This window comes from Mauremys mutica, chromosome 2, assembly GCF_020497125.1.
Source record: "Mauremys mutica isolate MM-2020 ecotype Southern chromosome 2, ASM2049712v1, whole genome shotgun sequence".
NCBI classification, from domain to species: Eukaryota; Metazoa; Chordata; order Testudines; family Geoemydidae; genus Mauremys; species Mauremys mutica.
The window spans coordinates 191374594-191397684 of record NC_059073.1 but is presented as its reverse complement, the minus strand read 5'-3'; the positions used below and the strand labels follow the sequence as shown (position 1 = coordinate 191397684).

General features: G+C 43.2%; 1 long non-coding RNA gene across 1 annotated transcript; it reads left to right on the top strand.

Moving 5' to 3' along the window:
- Window positions 1-4172: 4172 nt before the first annotated feature.
- Window positions 4173-21597, top strand: LOC123362733. The gene is made up of 5 exons (XR_006576540.1): window positions 4173-4224; window positions 8907-9024; window positions 11623-11707; window positions 17776-18261; window positions 21539-21597. It is a non-coding gene; the product is annotated as an uncharacterized LOC123362733 (long non-coding RNA).
- The last annotated feature ends 1494 nt before the right edge of the window (window positions 21598-23091 follow it).

Genomic DNA, 23091 nt, shown 5'->3' with positions numbered 1-23091 from the left:
CCTATAATGTCAGAAACAACTGTGACATTATAATAAAAAAGGTTGACAACGGAGATGCTGTAGTCATCATGAATAGGTCGGAGTATGAAAGAGAGGCTGCTAGGCAACTCTGACATAACATTCTACAGGCCATTACCCTCTGATATCACTGAGGGGTACCAAAAGAAACTGCACCATCTGCTCAAGAAACTTCCTGAAGAAGCACAGGAACAAATCTGCTCCAATGGGAGCTGCTGGAAGCGGCGAGGGCCGAGAGACGTACTGGCCGCTGCTTCCAGCAGCTCCCATTGGCCTGGAGCAGCGAACCGCTGCCACTGGGAGCTGCAATCGGCCAAATCTGCAGATGTGGCAGGTACACAATCCGGCCCGGCCCGCCAGGGACTTTCCCTGCACAAGCGGCGGAACAAGTTTGGGAACCACTGCTCTAGAGCCCCAACCAGGGGTATTCTATCTGCTACCCAAGATCCATAAACCTGGGAATCGTGGACACCTCATCATCTCAGGCATTGGCACCCTGACAGCAGGATTGTCTGGCTATGTGGACTCTCTCCTCAGGCACTACATTACCAGCACTCCCAGCTATCTTCGAGACACCACTGACTTCCTGAGGAAACTACAATCCATTGCTGATCTTCCAAAAAAACACCATCCTAGCCACTATGGATGTAGAAGCTCTCTACACCAACATTCCACACAGATATGGTCTACAAGCCGTCAGGAACAGTTTCCCCGATCATGTCATAGCAGACCTAGTGGCTGAGCTTTGTGACTTTGTCCTCACCCACAACTATTTCAGATTTGGGGATAATTTATACCTTCAAGTCAGTGGCACTGCTATGGGTACCTGTATGGCCCAACAGTATGCCAACATTTTTATGGATGACTTAGAACAATGTTTCCTCAGGTCTCGTCCCCTATGGCCTCTACTCTACTTGTGCTACACTGATGACATCTTCTGGACCCTTGGGAAGGAGGCCCTTGAGGAACTCCACCAGGATTTCAACAATTTCCACCCCACCATCAACCTCAGACTGGACCAGTCCACACAAGAGATCCACTTCCTGGACACTACAGTGCAAATAAGTGATGGTCACATAAACACCACCCTATACCAGAAACCTACTGACTGCTATACTTACCTCCAGCTTCCATCCAGACCACATCACACGATCCATTGTTTACAGCCAAGCCCTAAGATACAACCACATTTGCTCCAATCCCTCAGACAGAGAGAAACACCTACAGGATCTCTATCAAGCGTTCTTACAACTATAATACCCACCTGGGGAAATGAAGAAACAGATTGAGAGAGCCATAAGGGTACCCAGAAGTCACCTACCACAAGACAGGCCCAACAAAGAAAGTAATAGGACACCACTAGCCATCACCTACAGCCCCCAACTAAAACCTCTCCAGTGCATCATCAAGGATCTACAACCTATCCGGAGGATGATCCCTCACTGTTACAGACCTTGGAGACAGGACAGTCCTCAGTTACAGACAGCACCTCAACCTGAAGCAAATACTCATGAGCAACTACACATCACACAACAGAAACACTAACCCAGGAACCAATCCCTGCAACAAACCCTATTGCCAACTCTGTCCGCATATCTATTCAAGGGACACCGTCATAGGACCTAACCACATCAGCCACACCATCAGGGGCTCATTCACTTGCACATCTACCAATGTGATATATGCCATTATATGCCAGCAATGCCCCTCTGCCATGTACATTGGCCAATCCGGACAGTCTATGCAAAAGAATAAATGGACACAAATCAGACATCAAGAATTGTAACATTCAAAAAACAGTAGGAGAGCACTTCAATCTCCCTGGACACTCAATAACAGACTTAAAAGTCACCATTCTTCAACAAAAAAAAACCTTGAAAAACAGACTTTAATTCAGGCTCTGCAGTTTCTCATTAATTTGCAAACTTGAAACCATCAAATTAGTCCTAAATAAAGACTGGGAGTAGCTGGGTCACTCCAAAAAGTAATTTTCCCTCTCTTGATACTCACACCTTCTTGTCAACTGTTAGGAATGGGCTACATCCACCCTGATTGAATTGGGCTCGTTAGCACTGACCCCACTACTTGGTAAGGCAACTCATCTTTTCATGTGCTGTATACTTATACCTGCCTACTGTATTTTTCACTCCATGCATCTGATGAAGTGGGTTATAGCCCACAAAATTTATGCCCAAATAAATTTGTTAGTCTCTAAGGTCCCACAAGGACTCCTTGTTTTTGCTGATACAGACTAATATGGCTACCCCTCTGAAACCTGTTTTTTTAAAATGAGGCAACAAAAATGTGGATTTTCCTTATTTCAGTTTATGAAGAATGAACATAGTTGAACCTTGTGACATATCTATTGTACTTAATACATAAAGAGGCATAGCTGGTTCATTCCACTGGAATTACTGTTTTCACAGGCTTTTAAATCATCTGTTAACATATAGGGAAAGCCTGCATGAATATGAGATATGACCTGGACTAGAGCTAGTAATGCAATGTTCACCTGCAAGTAACATTTCTGACTGTAGATAAATAGTATGAAGAGTGATGACGTGAGCATCACTGACTACTGTGAGTTCATTACCACTTGCCATTATTTCCAAACACATTCCCTAAGTCAGCTATCACAGTTCTTCCCATTCAAACTCTGATAACATTGCAGCACCATGCTGCCTGCTTTTACCGAGCCTGAAGGAAGCATGAGAATTTCAGAGCAGTGCAAATAAAGTGACAAACCTGAGCAAATGTGGCTGATAGCTAATGAGATTTGTGCATTAACCACCTTTTGTGCAACTTTGATAAACACATCTCCAAAGCTACATGTGCATCACATTAGATCATGCCTGAACCCAGTGCTATTGCCTCCAAAATTTATTATCACAAGGTTTAATTGCCTTCCTTCTATGCAACCAAAAAACCCTTTGGACAGCACACAATATTACTATGAGACTATCAGAGCACATTTTAATCCAGAATATACTCACTACATATAATGCTTAGGTGCTATAAACAGAGTCAGAAAAAATAAGATGGCTTTCACTCCTCTCCTTAAACTCAACCTAGAAAAAAAAATTGTGCATGTGTGAAAATAGTTGATTAATATTGTTTAAGTCTTAAAACAAACCCTGAATATTGGGGATTATGAGAAAACCAGAACCAGGGACATCTTTCTCATAACTGCTGCTGCGGGTTTGCTTTTTTTCCTCTGAAGAGCCTGGCCACTGTTGAAGACAGGATATTGGACTAAATAGACTACAGGTATCATCCAGTATGGTAATTCTTATGGCAATTCTGTCTCCCTAACCCTCCTTCTACATCTCCAAGTTCTGGCAAAGAAGTGCGATGGCTTTAAAAGACCCACATAGGACTGACACAGAGGAGGGGTTGGAGAAGTACTGGGCTGGGAGAGTTCTGCCTATCAGGCACTGCTGAGCATGCTCCTGGGGAAAAGGCCAGTATAAAGAAAGCTCCAGTAGCCCTGGCAAGTGGGGGAGAGACAAAAGCTATTTCTTGGAGGAGTACAGCTCTGACAAGATGAAACCCCTACCAAGGAGCTCTGGCTGTGAGTCTTCCTCCCCAATCCCTTTTCAATGTTACCTTCAAGGAAGGGAAAACCCATGCACAGGGGCACCAGAGGGTCACCTGCATTGGCCCCTAGACTGTGGGGGTTTGACACTGCTACACTTTCAGGGCCTTGGTCGGGGACCCAGTGGAATGGGATGTCCTGGGTCACCCAACCTTCTCCTCCCACCAGGATGGACAGGACCAGGGCTTAATGGCAAGGAAGTTGACCTAGCTGGGACTTCATCCAGAGGAGGTGAGATCCATTGAACTGAAAGAAAGACTGGAATCAGAGGCCCAGCCACTAGGCCTGCTGACCAGGGAAATTATCTCACTACAAGACTGCCAAATATTTTCACAAGGACCTATTCTCACAAGACCTCAGGTCATTCTACTAACTTTGGAGATTCCAGAAATGATTCCCATAAACAGCCAATATTTTGCTCTTGCTGTTACCTGAAATTGGGCCAGCTAGTAAGCTTAGGGAGGACTAATGACCCACCAGAGTTTGGCATAAAGTAGCATGTTTATTATACTGATAGCTAAGCTCAAAAGGAGGGCAGGGGGTCACACTCACACTCGCATACTCATGCTCCCCAGCCAGGCACGGCACTGGAGATGTCAGGATCCTTGAAGGTAAGTATCCCACAGTGCAGTGATGGATAGTGTGATGAAGGTAAGTCTTCCTGAGGCATGATAGAATGCAACTTGGTGGACCACTGGCCAGGCAGTCCAGGCGAAGGGCCTTCACAGGAGATACAGTCTTGTGAGTGCACTCCCGAGCACATGGCCCCTTCCCCTTTTAAGGACCTGCTACTCACGGGCTGCAACTAGAGATGACTTGGCCATGTCTGGTTGGTCACACTCCACCTCGGGCAGTGTCCATACAGTGTCCATACATTGGGCGTGTGATTGCTGCCTAATCAGAGTGCCAGACACCTTGTGTATCTGGGAACTTTTCTGATCTGCCAGCTGCTCAAGCAGCCCATTCACCCCAGAAGTATTCCAGGAGGGAGGGGGAGGAGGAAAGCCACTTCATGGGTATTCAAAGAGGGAGAGGAGACAAAAGGAGGCAGGGGAAGGTGTAACAGACCTTTTGAACCTACAGGTTATATCGAGCATAGTCATACAGAGCATACAGATCACTGCTGCTCCTACAACACTTTCATGGATATGATTTAGATAAGTGTTCTTCTGTTTACCCCTGCATGGCTACCTTGGACCAGGCACAGGTTGAGAGAGGTGGGGTAGGGGGAGTAAGCAAGCACTGTGTTTGCTATCCCAATGAGTAAGCAGGAGCAGTATGGGCAAGCCTTGAATCTAACCCCCTTCCCCAAGGAGCAGGTGGTAATGTCTTACTGTTATGGGCCAATAGCAGATTACTTGCTCCAGGGAAGTAGTAAGTAGCAAGGAAGGAATCATACAACTCTCACAATTCCATCCCTGGGGTGTGACTGGAGGAGCACTGCTCTCCTCTACCACTTACATAGGTCAGATTATATCAGCACAGTCTAGCCAGGTATATATGTTACATTAATACAAACTACTTTTATCTCCAAAGGCCATCCTTTCTTATGAGCACCACATTAAAGGTTTGAGTAGTAGAGACCATGAACTCTGTTTTTTCCTTCACATGTCTTGGTTGACGAGAAATAGAGTTGCATCAGAGCCCTATATGCCATTACCCTGGTCTCACTGTCCATCATGGACATCCTTCTAAATTGGAAGTTAGTAACCCAATACATTTTTAAATTTAATTTTAGGCTGTGACTGGTCTGTGGCTGTATGCCAGCATTTAGTCCAAAGAAAGTATGGTAATAATTTTGATTAAATATAAAGGGCAGCATATTGGAAATATTCTTTACAATGAGACTTTGATTTATGCCACTGGCAATGTGATCTCTTCTAGTAGTGAGTTATTAGCAAATATTTAGTAGCTAAAAATATCCTGAAACCAAACAACTAAATCCATTTATTAAATGTCTTCATATATTTGTGAGGAAGCATTGTTAAATGTCTCATGGCTCAGTTCCTAGCATGTATGGGCCAATGCTGTTTTCTGTACGCATCTCCTCCTATTTTTGCATGTTATATTTTATTAACCCTGCATACAGAATTTTTTGATAGTTTCTAAATTAAAATTTTAAAAAATCTGAATTTTTAAAATATTTTGCTAGATGTTTTGAAGGGCAGACAGTATTATTTTTAATATATTATTGTAAGTGGTGGACCCAGTGCTGTCATTGCTCATTAGCTTCATTGCTCTAGTTGTATCCCCATAATACACTTCTCTTCCAGATGATAATCCATAGTAGTTAACACAGAAACACCGATAATAATACGACTAAATGAATGAAGGCTCTATAAAGAAATTTTCCAACCAGCCCAGATTACCATCTGAAATGAGAACAAGGCTAGAAGGGAAAAGGAAGACTTTATTCCCAGATCTAAACAGAGAAGGAAACATGGTAAGAAGCTGTCATCAGTGGAAAGAGCCGTGGCCTAGGGGGAGAGGTATATGCGCTGCAGAAGAAGACAGCTTTTATAGACATAAGTAGTTATGTAATGTGATGAGATGAAGAAAGGCATTGCTCCTGGGGACAATCATCCTAGCTGCTTGCCTGGTCATGCAAAAACATTTCCAAACAACAAATTAGCCCAACAGGAATTGCAGTTGGAAAGAAAAAGAAAAAAAAGCATGCTCAGCAATAAGCGTATCCTGGCTGAAGCGAAGGGGAAAAAAAACCCAGAATCCAACAACTCACACTTACTCAACATATAGAAACCTCCTAAAGCAGATACAGGAAAAGGCCCATGAATATCTTTGGCATTACAATCTATATTTTCTGTCTTCCTACCCCTTTTTTTCAACCCCACATACCACTCTAAGGTCCCAATCCTGCAAAGATTTATGCAAGTGCTTAACTTTATGCGTGTGTGTAAATCCACTGACTTCAATGGGAGTTCTCAGTACATAATGTTACACATCTTCTAAAGCCTTTGCAGGATCAGAACCTTAGTAAAGAAACCTGCACATGAATCCTTATTTGGAAATAAAATACACAATATACCCAGGGCCTGATTTTTTCAGTATAATTTAGGCGTGATTTTGTGGTATAATAAATAGAGCACTAGACTGGGACTCAGGAGATCTGGATTTAATTCCTGGCTCAGTCACTTACTTATTATGTGACCCTGGCCAAGTCACCTCACATCTCAGTTACTATTTCCCCTCCCAAACTTTATCCATCTTGTATACTTACCTTGTTAGCTCCTCAGGGCAGAGACTATATATCTTACTATGTGTTTGTGACGTTTCTAGCATAACGAGGCCTTTATTTCATAATGGGGCCTTTTATTTGGGTTTCTGGACACTACTGTACTATAAATAATAAGTGTGCACCTACTTTGCACATGCATTACCTAAAGGCTGCATGTAAATCCCTGATTTGCATGTGCATGTGGCTAGATAGGCACCAGAATAGATAATAGTAGAGACCATGAACTCTGTTTCCTCTTTCACATCTCTTGGTTGATGAGAAATAGAGTTGCAGCAGAGCCCTATATGCCATTACCCTGGTCTCACTGTCCATCATGGACGTCCTTCTAAATTGGAAGTTAGTAGCCCAATAAATTTTTTAATTTAATTTTGGGTTGTGTCTGATCTGTGGCTATATGCCAGCATTTAGTCCAAAGAAAGTATGGTAATAATTTTTATTAAATATAAAGGGCAGCATATTGGAAATATTCTTTATAATGAGGCACCAGAATAGATAAAGAGATTTTTGTGTGCTTTTTCATTTGCAAAGTGTACATGCTGTTGCAATATTTTCCTCCTTACCTTCCTGTTTGTCAAAAACCATAAGGGAGACTAACAAGACTCTTTGGTCAAGGTTCTTCAGGGTATTTGTAATAAAAAGTGCAATCTGGCCAGCCTGATCTCTGACATGTCTGCACTTCCCTGTTGTCCATGAGCAGATAAGCCTTACTTGGGGTTCCAGACAGTAGGAGAGTGCAAGGTTGGTACTGATACACAAGTGCACCAGAATCTCTTTTAAATTAACGGATGGGGTATACCCACAGTATCAAGATGTATTTTCAGAAATGAATGGGAGGATTTCTGAGTAAGAACCAAAAGACTGAATGCTTGGGTGGATGTGGGAGATTGTCACGATGAAGTGAACCAAGGAAAAAGTAATAGGAATTGATGATAAATTAAAGTTAAATATGGCTAGCTTAGGGTCCTAAGATGTCCCATAGCTATGTGGGGGAGACAGCAATTTGTAGGTATTTGGCATGTGTAAAGACCAGCGAAAGAGAGAAATTAATTATATTTAGCACAGTAAGAAGCAAGTATTACTGGAAATATTGGGATTAAATTCAAAAGGTTAGGTTGTGTATCAGGGAAAACCTCCTGACAGTGAGATTCATTAAGCTGTATCACCCAGGAGAAATGATGGAAGTCCTGCCTGATGATTAGAATTAGACTAGACAAAGCAGGAAACCTTCTTGCATTAGCACAGAGAGAGAGAGATGTGATCATCTGTACATTCTGTGAATATCAGCCTTGATGCTGTGCACTCCTTTTATATAGTCAAGCCTTCCAGTAGTCCTATGCAAACTGGACCCAAATTCTACTGAAAGATTTCTTGTTTACTCAGGGGTAAGCTATAGTTAATGGCAGCTGGATAGGGATCAACTACTGCCTTTCGCGCCTTGAAAGCAATGGGAGGCATTTGGGGACTGTGGATATGCACTTTAGCTGGTTTTTTGTGTTTGTTTGTTTTTTTGCTAAAATGATCAGCAGTGGAATTGTTAACTGTTAAATAGTCATCCTTAAATTTCAGAGTTAATAATCCAGTAAGAAGAATGGGAGAAGTTCAAATAGTTATGGTGTCAGGCTGTGTGCAGACTCGAAGTCAGCACTACATTGCTTTACACCTGGTTTAGATCCCTAAAGTTTTCTTTGCAGCTATTAGGACTAGAAACATATCTCCTTTTAAAAAAGGATTCTGGAGCACAGTTTTACATTACTGGCTGGACTGTGCAACAAATTTGGCAGCTATAGACTGCACAGACCGTACGCTATTACACTAGTCTTCTTTTTTAATCATTTTGTGACTTCAGTGCTAACGGGCAGTGCCTATTTGACAGGCCTGGAAACTGAAATCCTCTTTACTTACAGATCAGTTACAACAAGGGCAGCAGCAGTGCATGCTTCTCTAGATGTCTTGCCAATGTGCCTCAGCTTATGGCCAGAGTTGATGAACAGTTTGTTCAGCATCTGCATCTACTAATTCTTTGATCTTTCTCTCAAGGATGTCTAACAAGGTGCTGATTATAGTGGTAACTTTTGTGATATGAATATTTAACTACTGGGAACTGGACCAAGACCACTTGTGTACTTCATGCTGGCCACCAAACTTCCATCAAAAGGTAATAAATGTCCCTCACCGCTGTCCTGGGCTGGATTTCAGTCAGCTGTTTTCTGTAGTGGCACAAGACTCAATGTCCGCTATTAATCCCACAAACCACTCTTAAATGTCTCTGCATCTTTTCTTTCTCACACTCAGCATTTTTACCAGGACAGCAGTTTGTATTGTTGTGATTGCAATTTCAGTCAGTGCATTTTTGGAGAGTGCAGTTGAATGCCATATCATATTTCTCATGCCTTTTGATTCCATTTATTTTGAGGGAAACTTTACTTTTTTAAAGCTGAATTTATTATACATGTACAGTTTGTCCAGCAGGGATCTTGAAAAAAAGAATTGCAACAGTTCAATATCTCATACTCTGGGATATTCCTCTCTGTTGGTGCCAAAGTCCAGGTTCTCAGCTGCACTGCTTTTTATAAGCTCCCCACTGTACAGTTCCTCTCCCTGAAAGTTATGATGACCCAGCTATGTTGCTCAGGGGTGTGAAAAATCCACACACTCCCCCATTAGCGATGTAGTTAAGACAATCTAACCCCCGGTGTAGACAGCGCTAGGATTCTTCCTTCAATCTAGCTACTGCCTCTTGGGGAGGTGGATTAACTATGCCAAGAGGGGAACCCCTCCTGTCACTGTAATGAGTGTCTACACTGAAGTGCTACTCCGCCGCTGTAGCATGTGAAGTGGAGACGAGCTCAGAGCTTGTTCAGAGATCCCATTCTCACTCAGTAAGCTTTCCTTGAACTCCTTCCAAGTCATTGTCTGCACATATTGAAGCAGGGCCGCCCAGAAGGGGGGGCAAAGGGGGCAATTTGCCCCGGGCCCCGGGCTCCGCAGGGGCCCCCAAGAGAACAGCGGAGGCTCCCGCCTCCGCCCCTCTCCTGGAGCCTCAGCGCATCAAGTGCCGAGTCTCCAGCGGGGCCCCTGAGCCCCGCCCCGCTCAGAGCCACATGGTGAGGGGGCGGGGCTGGGAGCTCCGGGCTGAACTCAGCTCCCTCCGCTCGGCGTGGAGCTCACAGCCCCGCCCCCTCACCACGCGGCTCTGAGCGGGACGGAGCTCAGGCCCCGCCGGCCGCACGCTGCGGCTGTTCCGGCGAGGCGCTGAGACTCCGGGTGAGGAGGGAGCCGGGGGTAAGAGGCTGGGGCTGGGGCAGGGGGGAAGCGGGACCCGCCACCGAAGCGCAGCCCGGTCTTCGGCGGCGGGGGGCCCCTTCCGTTCCGGGACCTGCCGCCGAAGTGCCCTGAAGACCCGCGGCGGGGACCCCCCCCCGCTGAATTACCGCCGAAGACCGGGCTGCACTTCGGCGGTGGGTCCCGCTTCGGCGGTAATTCGGCAGCGGGGGGCTCCCGCCGCGGGTATTCGGGGCGCTTCGGCGGCGGGTCCCGGAACGGAAGGGCCTCCCGCCGCCGAAGACCCCGGGCCCCCGGAATTCTCTGGGCGGCCCTGTATTGAAGTCAATTATTTAAATGTGTTCAGAGTCTAGCCATGACAAAAATTAATGAGAGGAATTATATTTCTCCATGGCCAGGGTGTTGAGCACAGTTGTAACAAAGAAATGGTACCGCCATTGTTATCACTCTCACCACTAGACTAGCCTAAACTTGAATTTTGGCCCAAATTGCTTGCCCAGGGGCACAAAGTATGTCTACACTATAAAGAAAAACCCTCGGCACTGAGACTCAGATCCCAGGTCAGTTGACTCAGAATCGTGGGGCTTGGGTTGCAGGGCTAAAAATAGCTGTGCAGCTGTTCTAGCCAAGGCTCTGAAACCCCGCAAGTGGGACGAGCGTCTCCCGCCGACATAGCACCGCCAAGGACAATGTGAAGCTTGCGTCACTCTGGGGTGGGGGCTTTTTCAAACCTCTGAGCAACGTAAGTTAGATCATCTTAACCAGTAGTTTAGACCTGCCCCTGGTGCCACAGGTTTTTCTTTGCAGTGTATGTCCTATAGCAGAAACTTGTGGCAAATCTAGGAACAGTACCCAGGGTTTCATTAGTGAAGCAATGTAACAAACAGGCAGAGTTGTAAGAAAACAGAGCTTGAAGAAACATACTGAGAGGCCAGTGTTACATGTAAAGACTCTGTTTATCTCCATACCACAATTGGGAGCAACCCCCCAGGCTTACATTCCTGATCTTATAGCCCCACACCCAACTATCTCTCTCCAGAAACCTGTTCCTCTTTCTCTAGTTCTACTCATCATATTCCAGCCAGGTCTTTTGATGCTCCATCCCTTGTTCCATGCACTGGACCATGCTATCTCTCAGTTGTCATTCATTAAATAAGATTTTAAATTACCAAAAAAGTTTCCCTAATTACATATAATTCACCATAATAAAATTTTAAAGATTGACTCCTTCAGCAAATTGATACTTATGAAAATTTTAACTTAAATAAAATGTTGAACATCTGATGGGAATAAAAGAGTAGCTAAATATTTCATATGTATAAAATGCAAGTTATTTCTGTGAGGTATTGGGATCAAGTGGTCTAATTTCCATGTCTCATTTCTGCATAGAACAAATTTATCTTTATCAAATCACAATATTGTTGCAAAGGTGAAAAGACTATCAATAAACCCTGAAATACTCCCTAAATAGGTGTTTAATTGAGAAATTTGGAAACTCGTTGTAGAAAATGACAGAGTTGCCATGGAAGCAAGCCACCAGAGACAAAGAAAAAAAGGTATGAAAAGGGACCATGTTGTTCATTGTATGTTTCAACAAAAGCACAATCATGTATTAAAAATAAAACTGTGGATTATTATAGTTAGAGTTTTAGAATAATGAAACGAGTCCCTGATTGCTAGGAAACTTTCAGCAGATTAATGATTACTAGCAAAAATTGTAATAAAATCCATAAGTCTGCCTAACCACTTGATAAAATGCTATTAAATATAGTGATTTGAAATGCTTTGTTTTCATTAGCACTTTATCACTTTACTTACATTACAACTTGTGCTTGAAAGAAATTTGGTTTTCGTACTTCAATAAATTGCATAATGAGGAGATCTCCCGATTAAATGGGTCAAAGCCTAAGCTGAATGACTACCTTATTATACTTTTCCTTCAAATTTGCACTTTTGAAATGCTCTAGTAGCTTTTAGTAACACGTGCTAGTTCATAAGGACACTTAATCACAGGAATAACATGTGTGATGGGGCAGTGGTTGATGAAAGATATGATCTTAAACAGTTCTTCAGAAAATGAATGTTGAAAGTTTCATGATTTATGGCAGTCAGCACAAGGTTTACCATCAAAAGTTGCAGGCTATGGCAAGAAACACTGACAGGCTGGTGAAAAGCAGAATTCTCTTCCATTTCTACACTGTTGCATATATGAAGTGGCTAGAAACAAACAGGTTGTGCATTTGCAATGCACTATATAGCTAATCCAAATGGGGTGCGTGAAAACAATTTCTTGTAAAGTAAATTTTTAGTTTAAGTGGCTCACACTTAATATTGACTATATAATTCTTAAACTACAGAGACTTGCTTTCATGCAATTTTTGCTTTGCTAATGAGAGCTCTCAGTTTCACTTAAAAGGTTTTCAGTGGTGCTTTGCCATTATTGAAATTCATGGGAGCAAAAGTGTGCATTTTAAAAGTTATTTTCTTCAGTTAAATTGGGTTAAATCTCATTAACAAAGGCATTACTTCATTGCAAACAGATTCTATAGTACTGGCTAACCTCCTATTCCTTCGAGAGACCCAGACCAAATTGGTTGAAAATGAATGTAGAAACATACCCCTCTTCATTTGAAAAAGCAGCCAAAAGGCTTCATTATTTTACAGTAAACAATCAGTAGTAAAAAATAACCAATGAAACAATTCCAGGTGAATCTGACTGAAACAACAGGGAAAGTATAGTGTTTGCTTCCTGATCCCTTACAGCTGACATCGTAATCTAAAACCAAATATTAATTTTCTTTAACCCTGATGCTAGCACTCATTAAAGACTAAGAGCCATCAATGCTGAAATCCTACCTACAATGGAAAGGTATATTTCTAGAACAATAGAGTGAGTGGCAGATCAGCCTTCCCCTTACGGCCCTGATGTGGTATGCCTGAGCCTGATCCTCCTTAAGCCTGGTGAGTTATCCGAATGCAATTACCTGCAGGTCCTGTGATAGGGCCCATGCTATCCATCCAGAGTTCATCCAATCCACCCATGAGGACCAACCCAGGTGATCCCATGGCAGGGCACTGCTGGGGCGGTCTCAGTGAGTTCCTGCCACACCAACCCCAATCAGGGGAAATCGATTGGGGTGGGTAAATAGCCTAGTTTTGCCTAATCACTGACTGCACCTACCAGCCTCATTAGGCAGGAGCTATAAGGCTGGGAAGAAGTGACTGAAAAGGGGGCAGAGACCAAGCTACTCTGTTGCTGGCTAGGCCTGTGTTAGCCCAAGTTGTTATAAATAGCCTGTATATAGTAGGACGCTGATGGTAGGAAATGGATACAAATAAAGAGCTGGGGAGTTGCACCAGCTTGGGGTATCCTTGAGTCTGTGAGGAGCAGAGCCAAGGGGCTGGATATGCAGGGGCACAACTGTCACCGTTACACAGGTATATAGGGTCCTAAAGGAAGCAGTCTCTCCAGCCTGTTCTGCATCACTATTTGACTAGGGACACTCCTATTGCTAGTAGTTTCAACAGAATGCCCTTGCTGCTACTTCAGCTGCTCCACCTCTAGATGAGCATATTTCAACTCAAGCCAGCCTGTGTTCCACCCTGCATCTGTGCCTAACTCTGACACCAGGCCTGGTTATGTATGATGCTGTAGGAGAAATCTTGGCCCCACTTGAAGTTAATGCAAGTTTGCCATTGATTTCAGTGGACAGGATTTCACCTTGTGTGTAGGGAGGGAGTCTGTAAGTTAGCACACCCTGTGACCTGCATTGTGGGCATTTCAGCCAGACCTCAGGCCCAGAGAACTTAGAAATAGGAAAACAGGAAGGGAGGAATAGCTCAGTGGTTTGAGCATTAGCCTGTTAAACCTAGCATTGTGAGTTCAATCCTTAAGGGGGTCATTTAGGGAAGAGGGGTAAAAAAATCTGTCTGGGGATTGGTTCTGTTTGAGTAGGGGGTTGGACTAGATGATCTCCTGAGGTCCCTTCCAACCTTGATATTCTATGAAACACAAGTGTATGTAGAACTCAGTAATTCTGAGGTGGAGTGGTTACTAATGGAAATAGTAAAATGCTTTGGCCCAAGTTACTGAAAATAATCTATTATTACTATTAGGTACATTTGCACACCCACTACCATAGTGTCTGGTCATAATTTATGTACCTTGAACAACAGACAGACACATTTCCCCAAATATAGCGGGTGATCCAAAGCTGACTGAAATCAAAGGAAAGATTCCTTGGGTGAAATGCTGGTCCCATTTAGGTAAATGGCAAACTCCCACTGACTTCAATGGGGCCAGGATTACTTACACACACACACACTCTTACACACGCTCACTTGGCAGGTTTTCACTGCAATGTAGTGCTAAACTCCCAGTTTGGTTTGGAAAAAAAATGTTTATAAGGATTTATTATAGGCAGGCAAAGTGTAGGACATTAAATTATAAACATGTGCATTCAAGGAGGCAGATAAGGATATTAACTCTTATGGGAGTTATCCACTTCACTGAGGAAGCTAATATAGCTTTCAAGAATGTTATGTAAGGAAAGAGAAGTTATGATCCTGTGATGAACACGCTGCCTTTAACTACCCTCAAAGTCAGTGGGAGTTGAGAAGGCTCAGAATTTTCAGGATCAGGCCCAGAAATGGGGAGAAAATAGCAATGGGACGTCTGTGCAGCCATTCTAGGGTAGTACTGGGGCCATATTGTATGCCAGGCACTTTTAACATATTGCAGCTGTGTAAAAAACCTGCCTTCAAAAAGATGGGGCCTTGGATCTGTGTGGGGACCTTGACATAAAAGGATCAAAGTAAATGTGATTGCTAATTACTGGTGATCTTATTTAAAGTTTGGTAAAGCTTCCCAGTGCTGTGTTTATGCATTTGTGCTATTAAATTCTGTAAGCTCAGTGTTGACCGTTCCACATTGTTTCTTGATGGCTGGCTATCTTGTCATCTTCATCTTCCAAGCATGAATATCCTGCAAAGCATTTTCTGACATGCTGAATAACTGAATAACTATTTTTGGTTCATTTTCCTCTAATTAATTTATTGGCGTCCACACATTAGTAACAGCGTATCTTCTAAAAACATGGAGACGAATTTAAGCATTTTGGGAATGTGTACAGTTACATGAGGAGGGGTAAATATTTTCCACATAGTTTTATTTTTTTGATTGGCATCTGAGCAGTGGAAAGTTTTGCAAAGCTTGATCACTAATTAAAATCAAATTTCACCAGTGTTTGCTGTCCACATATCATATATTAGTTTTTCAGTTGCCATATATTCATTTAATTACAATTTTGTAGTAATGTTCAGTCTAGAACTACATGTATTAACCTACAATTTCTTAACCTAAGCTCCTTTGCTGGAGACTTTCAATAGGTAGTTGGATAGCCATCTGGGTTGGATAACTGAGACACAACACTTCCTTCATCTGGGCAGGGGGTTAGACTAGATGACCCTTGTGGTCACTTCTAACCCCGTGATTCTATTATTCTAACCTCCAAAGACTTGAAATTTAGATTTTATGTAGATAAGCACCCAACAAAAGTTTGGATATGTATCTGGAGTTTATCTGAACTCTTTGACCCTCTTGCATCTGCATAATTACATGGGAAATCTTAATAGAGCAGACTTAGTTATGATATTTCTAGTATGAATTGATCAGCATGAAACTACCATGGGTGAATTCCTGGTCTCACTGAAGTCAGTGGGATTTTGCCACTGACTTCAATAGAGCCAGGATTCTCCAACTATCTCTTCCAGAGGTGTTTCAGGATTTGTGCTTCCACCCCATCCCAGAAATATAGTGGTGTGGAATAATAATTAAAATAATCTTTACACACTTCATCATTTTGTTTTGAGTTTGGTTTGAGTTTTGTATAGATAGAGTCAGCCCTTATTTTATCTGACATATTTCATCCTGGCCTTTATCTCCAGTAGAGCTGTGTGAATAGTGGATTTTTTTTGGAGGACTGAAAATTTATTTTAAAAAAAGGGGTGTGTGTGACTAGGTTTAATTATTTTTTGGAAATGTTTGGCAAATAATTTTTTAAAAATGTTTCAGGTTGAACAAAATGTTTCATTTAAATGTTGACATTTTAAAAAACTTTTTTGATTTTTTTTAAATAAAGGAAATGATGAAGTAAAATCATTTCTAACTGAAAAATCAACACATTTCAGTTTTGAGGAAATTTTGTTTAGGAGTTTTTTTCAACTGAAACTATTCGGCGAAACCAGCACAAAATCGGAAAACATTTCAGTGTTACTGAATCTGCATTTTTAGTCAGAAAAAGTTTTGTCCAAAAAATTTGGCCCAGCTCTAACCTGAAGCCTTTCCATTCTAATGAATGCTGCTGGTAAGTATTGTGATCAAATATCAAGCGCTGGGTTTTGGAATCTAGTAAAGCTGAATTTGGAGGCCATCCATAATCTTTGCTGATTAGTATCAGATTGTGATCATTATCAGATTGCTTCCCTTCCTCCAACCTTAGTCTAGTCTGAGTGCTTATCATTCAATGTAGCCTGTAATGGAGGCCAACTCACAATCTCTGCCACATATATTGTCCATTACTAAAAAAAAAACAGCTCTTATTGTACAACATAGTACCTTTTTATCATTCAGTTCATTGCCAAAGTTGGATGGCCACACCAGGCAGCCTTCAGAAAGAAGGAGGATTAAAACTGTGTTTAAAAATAAAGTTGGGCTGAATGTAAGCATCCATTACCTGCCAGCAGCTAAAATGGCCATCCCTGTTAGTTACACAATTGGAGGAATGTCAAAGAAGGTAATGATGGGCGTGGCATTAATATGATAGACAACCAACATTTTGGAGGCTATAATGATTTCATCTCTGGAAGTGCCACTCTTTTGGCTTATGCAGTACTTCAGGGTATTTGTAACATGTCACTTGTTCTCAGTGTCACAGCCAGTCAAGTTATCTATAGTGAATAATGGATACAAAGAATTTTGGCACTTTGATGAGCTAGTGAACTCATTGTCAAATAGACTGATAGATACTAAGATGATTGCTTTCCTTATTTGGTTAGCTCTGTTCAGTTGGCCTGATTCATCACTGTGCTAGTCTGTGGAGTTACAATGAACTAATTCAGTGGTGAACCAGGACAGATACCTTCATTTTCAGAGATACCAATACTTCTGTGGGCTGTTGGACCCTACTATATCTTTATAGTGATGCATGAGGTTTGGGTGGGATTTTCAAAAGCACTCAGTATTAGCCTGACTCTGCTCACCTGACTCTGCTCACTCTGAAATCAGAGGGCATGTCTACACTATGAACTTATGTCAACTTAAGTTGACATCTAGCTGCCGCAGTAATGAAGTCAGTTGTGCATATCCACACCATGGTCCTTGTCAGTGAAGCACGACCTCACTAGCAGTGCTTGCATCGATGCAGAGAGCAGTGCACCATGGGTAGTTATCCCACAGTGCAACTTGCCCCAGGGAGCTTTGGGGGAAGACTTGCAGTGTCTCATGGGACCAAAACATTCTCACAGGGGTGACTAGGAACATGGCTTCAATGTTCATAGATGCAGTTTTCTCTCTCCTCTGATTTCATCTGCAACCCATAATATTTCACATCTTTTTTTAAAAAAGCTGGCATACGCCATCTGCAGAGAAGCATGGACCCTGCTCAGTTGTACTAGTCTGTACTGTGATGAGTGTTGCAAACACCATGTGCCCTATCCTGTAGTATTTCCTGCAAGAGGAACCACCGTGCTGATAACGGCAATGTCCTTCAAGTAGCCCTGCTGGAAGCCATGGAATGAAACAATTCCTGGTTGCCGTTGGCAGTTGTGCAGCAGATGAATACAGTGGAGTGCTGGTTCTTGCCCCGAGAAACAAGCACTGAATAGTGGGATCATATCATTATGCAAGTATGGGATAATGAGCAGTGGCTGCAGAACTTTTGTATGCACAAAGCAACTTTCCAGGAACTGTTTGCGGAGCTCTACCCAGCCCTGCAGCACAGCAACACTACAATGAGACCTGCTCTGAGAGTGGAGACGCGAGTGGCGATTGCTGTGTGGAAGCTTGCAATGCCAGACTGCTACCGATCAGTGGGAAATCAATTTGGAGTTGGTAAGTCGACCACGAGGGTTGCTGTGATCCAAGTATGCAGGGCCATTAATTACCTTTTACTAAGAATGGTTGTGACTCTGGGCAATGTGCAGGACATACTGGATGGTTTTGCCGCTATGGGTTCCCCTAATTGTTGTGGGGAGATAGGGATATGCATGCTATCTATCTTGGCACCAGACCACCTTGCCAAAGAATACCTTACCAGAAAAGGATACTTTTCTATGGTGTTGTAAGCGCTGGTGGATCACCAGGGGCATTTTACTGACATCAGTGTGCGATGGTCCTGGAAAGTGCATGACGCCTGCATCTTTAAGAACACAGATCTGTTCAGAAAGGTGCAAGCAGGGACTTTCTTTCCAGAGTGCAGAACCACCATTGGTGACATTGAAATGCCAACCATGATGCGGGAGACCCAACCCCCCCCTTGCTCCTATAACTTATGAAGCTGTACACCAGATACCTGGATAGCAACAAGTTCAGCAATAGGCTCAGTAAGTGCAGAACAGTGACTGAATATGCCTTTGGCCATTTGAAGGGTAACTAACCTAGTGAGCAAACTGCACCAGACCTCAGTGAAAAAAAATATCCACATGGTTATAGCTGCCTGCTGTATGCTTCATAATATCTGTGAGCCAAAGGGAGAGAAGTTTCCACAGGGGTGGGGTTTGGAGGTGGATAGGCTGTCTGCTAATTTTGAGCAGCCAGATACCAGGGTTATAAGAAGAGCTCAGCATGGGACAATGTGTCTCAGAGAGGCTTTAGTAATGACCCAGAGTAATGTGAGCTATTTTTCTATATTATGCTTACCCGTAGTCTGAATGTTGCTGAGACTGCTGGGTTGCTTTCTCATGCACATTCTCCCCACTGCCTCTGTTTCCCTATCCTCCCTCCCCTGCTTTGAATTAATAAAGATTTAATTTTCAAAATATGGACTTTTATTGCACACAGATATAGACACTGAAAGATCTGACAAAGAATTAAACCTTGGAAAGAATAAACCTTGGAATAAAACCGAGAGGGGGAAAACATTCATCTTGTCTTTAAAAGCTCAGTGGCCTTGCTTGTCGTACATCAGTGCATGTAGGCTGTTATTCTTGGCATCCTCTCCTGGGGTTGAGTGCAAGGGATATTGCATTGGCCCCCCTCACCTACTGGAATGTTTCGGAGGGGGAACATGGAGAGGTTGGAATGCCATTCTGCATGGGCTGCAGAGGAAGTCTAGCCTCAAATTGTTTCTTCTGAAGGTCAACCAGATGCCTCAACATGTCTTTTTGTTCCTTCAGAATTCCCAGCATCTCCTGTGTGCCATGCTCCTTCTCCTGGGCTGTTCTCCTGCTCATAATGTCCATGTGTCCACTGTCCCAGAGGCATTCGTTATCTCATGAAACATATTACACGTTCTCTTTCACCTTCATGTCATCTGAGAGACCCTCTCCGCCAGTGTAAAAGAAGAGCTGAAGGCCATGCTTATAGCTGTAGACCATGCAAAGCAAAAAGGACCCATTGTCAGTGCAGAACCATGGTGTAGTGCAGAGTTGCTAAATAAAAATCACTCCCCTGAATCCATGCAAGTGTAAAGCAGAGCATTTTCATTTCTACTAGATATACATTGAGCCGGTTTGCTGTCCTAGCCATGGTGTGTATAGCCTGGGGGCACCAGACCATCTGCAGTTATCGGGTGGGCAACCTGCAGTGGAACTGGAGGTGGTCAGGGAGCCATGCCACCTCCCCTTTGTAACATCGACATTGTTTGGACGTCAACGACCAGTGTTCCCCTTCCAAACTGCAAGCCTTGGCTGAGGCAGCAACGGGGGGAATGCCTGAAATGGCATGTGGCCACCACAATGTTTTCCTTCCCCTCCACCATCCCCTCCATTGTTGTGGCTGTTCTCCAGCTCCAAGGCTTGCAGTTTCTGAGGTCAATGCTGACCTCTGCCACCCAAACTATGACCATGTTTTGTAAAGCATGGGTGAAAGGAAATATCACACTTGGGGGGAGGGGAGCTACAGCCACTATTGTTTGTGGTTTGAGCAATTTAAATTAAAACTACCACCATCTTTTGAGGGTAACAGAGGACACAAGGGAACAGCTGCTGCAAATATCCAGGTACAGACTGGGTTCTTATGCTGCTATGCTGTGTATTGCGATGATGCCAGCCAAATTAATACTGGATTGGTATGGGAAAGTGTCCTACCATGGTAGAAGAAATAAGCAAGCCTTCTCCAGAAACCTGCAATGGATTGCAGAGTACCTCCATGAATGTTTCCTGGGGATCTCTCTGGAGGATTCCAGGGACATCCCTGGGTGCATAAACAATCTTTTTTGCAGGGAAACCTTTGCCCCACTGGTGTGGCCTCTGGGAAGCAGACAGCCATGCTAACTCAACTGGTTTTTAAAAATAAAATATAGCATATAAGAACATGACAAGACCCCAAAATATTGCTGTTGTGCTGCGACTGGCTGGACTGCTCTGTGGTTACAAACAGCTCCTGCTCTCTGGGACAATGGATCCCCCACTCACCTGTTTCCTATTCTCCTCTTCGGTGTTGCCTGCAGTGGCCTGGGACTCTGACTCCTCAGAGGTATCCACACTGCTCTTGAGGGGTCATGGTGGGTTCACCACTGAGAATAGCATGCAGCTTCTTGTAAAAAAAAAAAGTGGCAAGTCTGCAGTGCTGAAGCAGAGTGACTGTTCATGTCCCTTGCCATCTGGTACTCCTCACGCAGTTCTTTGATTTTCACACAGCACTGCTGCATGTCTCTGGTGTTGCCCTTCTCCCCCCAAGCCCTGAGTAATCTGCTCATATATGTCTACATTTCTACATGAAGGGTTAAAATCCATGTGCATTTTATTTAACAACCTGGTATATGGATTGTGCCATCTCTTTTCCAGACCCAAAGTCCAGCGTTTGATCAAGAGACCAGAGGTCTTGCAAATAATGATTAGCTAAGAGAAAAGCTAGGGTAAACAGATAACATTGCCTTTGCTAAGATATGCTCGGTCAGTAGAAATGCCAGATGTTCAAGCAATAACTGAATAATTATGTTTCATTCAATGTTTCAAATTGAACAAAGGATCCTGTTCCTATTGTGTCTCTCCTGTAGGGAAACATTCTTCCCACAGATCCAACCTTGAGTTTATGAAAAATTGGCACGTCAGTATAAAATATGGCATCCTTCCACCTCCCTTCCCAAGGACCAATGTTTGCCTTAAGACCTAAAGGAGACAAACTGTATTGTCATATACTTTCACTGTTTCTTTGCTTTAACCCCTAGGAATGTACCTGTTGGACAATCAAAGGAGTTACTCCATTCCGATGGACCCCAAATCAGAATTCAACATATATGTTTTATATTAATAACATTTTATCAAAGTATTAATTAAATGATAACTTGCTAACTTGAGACCATGGGCGGAGACATCATGTAACCTTTTAACCATTGGCTAATGTGCTATCTTGTCTTGCTGCAAAACCTATCCTGGGGTGTAGAACTGCCTACCCCGTCACTTTCCCCTGCCCATGGAAAATCTATATATTCTATTGTAATCAATTGATTGACAGTGTCTCTGAGCCTAATAAGCAAGGTGACACTCCGCCAGCTCTGTGTGGAATAAACTCCTATGCTTGACCTCTACACGGTGTGGATTTATGTCCTTCACTACAGTTAGATCAGATCTATGCCTGTCCCACCTCTTCTCCCCACTGACCCAGAAGATCCACCACCTTCTTTGTACGCCAGGCAGGAGTGCGTCTGGAACATTAAGCCAGCATGAGCATCTGGGCAGGGAAGCGCTCCAGACCAAACAAACAGGAAATGGAAAAGTTCCCAGTCTTTTAACAGTTGAGGGGCTGTTTCCTGTGTATCTGGCTGTTGGGCAGCAGAGTTGAGAACAGTAACCAAAGCAGGACACCTCCTGGAGGCCAGTTAAGTCAACATAAGCAACACAGTGTCTATCCCATGACTACTTTGACCTAACTATGCTGAATTCAGCACTATGCCTCTTGCAGAGGTGGAGTAATTAAGTCGACGGAGCAGGTGATTTACATCGGTGGAAGGGACCTGGTAGTTAGGGTGACCAGATGTCCCGCTTGTATAGGGACAGTCCTGATAGTTGGGGATTTTTCTTATATAGGCACCTATTACCCCACACTCTCTGTCCCGATTTTTCACACTTGCTATCTGGTCACCCTACTGGTAGTGTAGACACAGACATTGTTAGGTCAATAAGGCAGCTTATGTTGACCTAACTGTGTGATATAGTCAGAAGTAAAACTGCCATGGGATTCAATGGAAGTAGAGTCGGGTCAACTTTTCCAAATCTCGCTCTCTTTAGAGATCCAGTATTGCATGGTTAAGCCTGGGAAAGGGCCAAGTTTGTGAACATAACAAGAAATGCTTGCCTTCTGGTAACATCTTTTATAAAAATACGTTTAGTGGCTATGAAAAGTACTAGAATGACAGGCATAGAAGCTGAAGTTCTCTATTTATCACAGACCTGATACATCATAGGCAATGCAAGCTTCCTACAGACCCACAACTGTGCTTCAACTCCTTTATAATAACTAATAACAATATATAATATGCAGGTATATCATGCTTTTTAGCACAGATCTCAATGTTCTTGCCAGAGGTGAATAAGTATTATTATCCCCACTATGCAGATAGGGAAACTGAAGCACAGAGGAGTGCTGTGCTCAAAGACACAGTGAGTCACGGCCATAGTCAGGAATAGAACTCAGATCTCGCAAATTCCATCCCTCCCCATTAAATCCCACCTGACTCTTATAGTGTTTGCTCACACTACTACTTGAGATGCAGACCCTTGC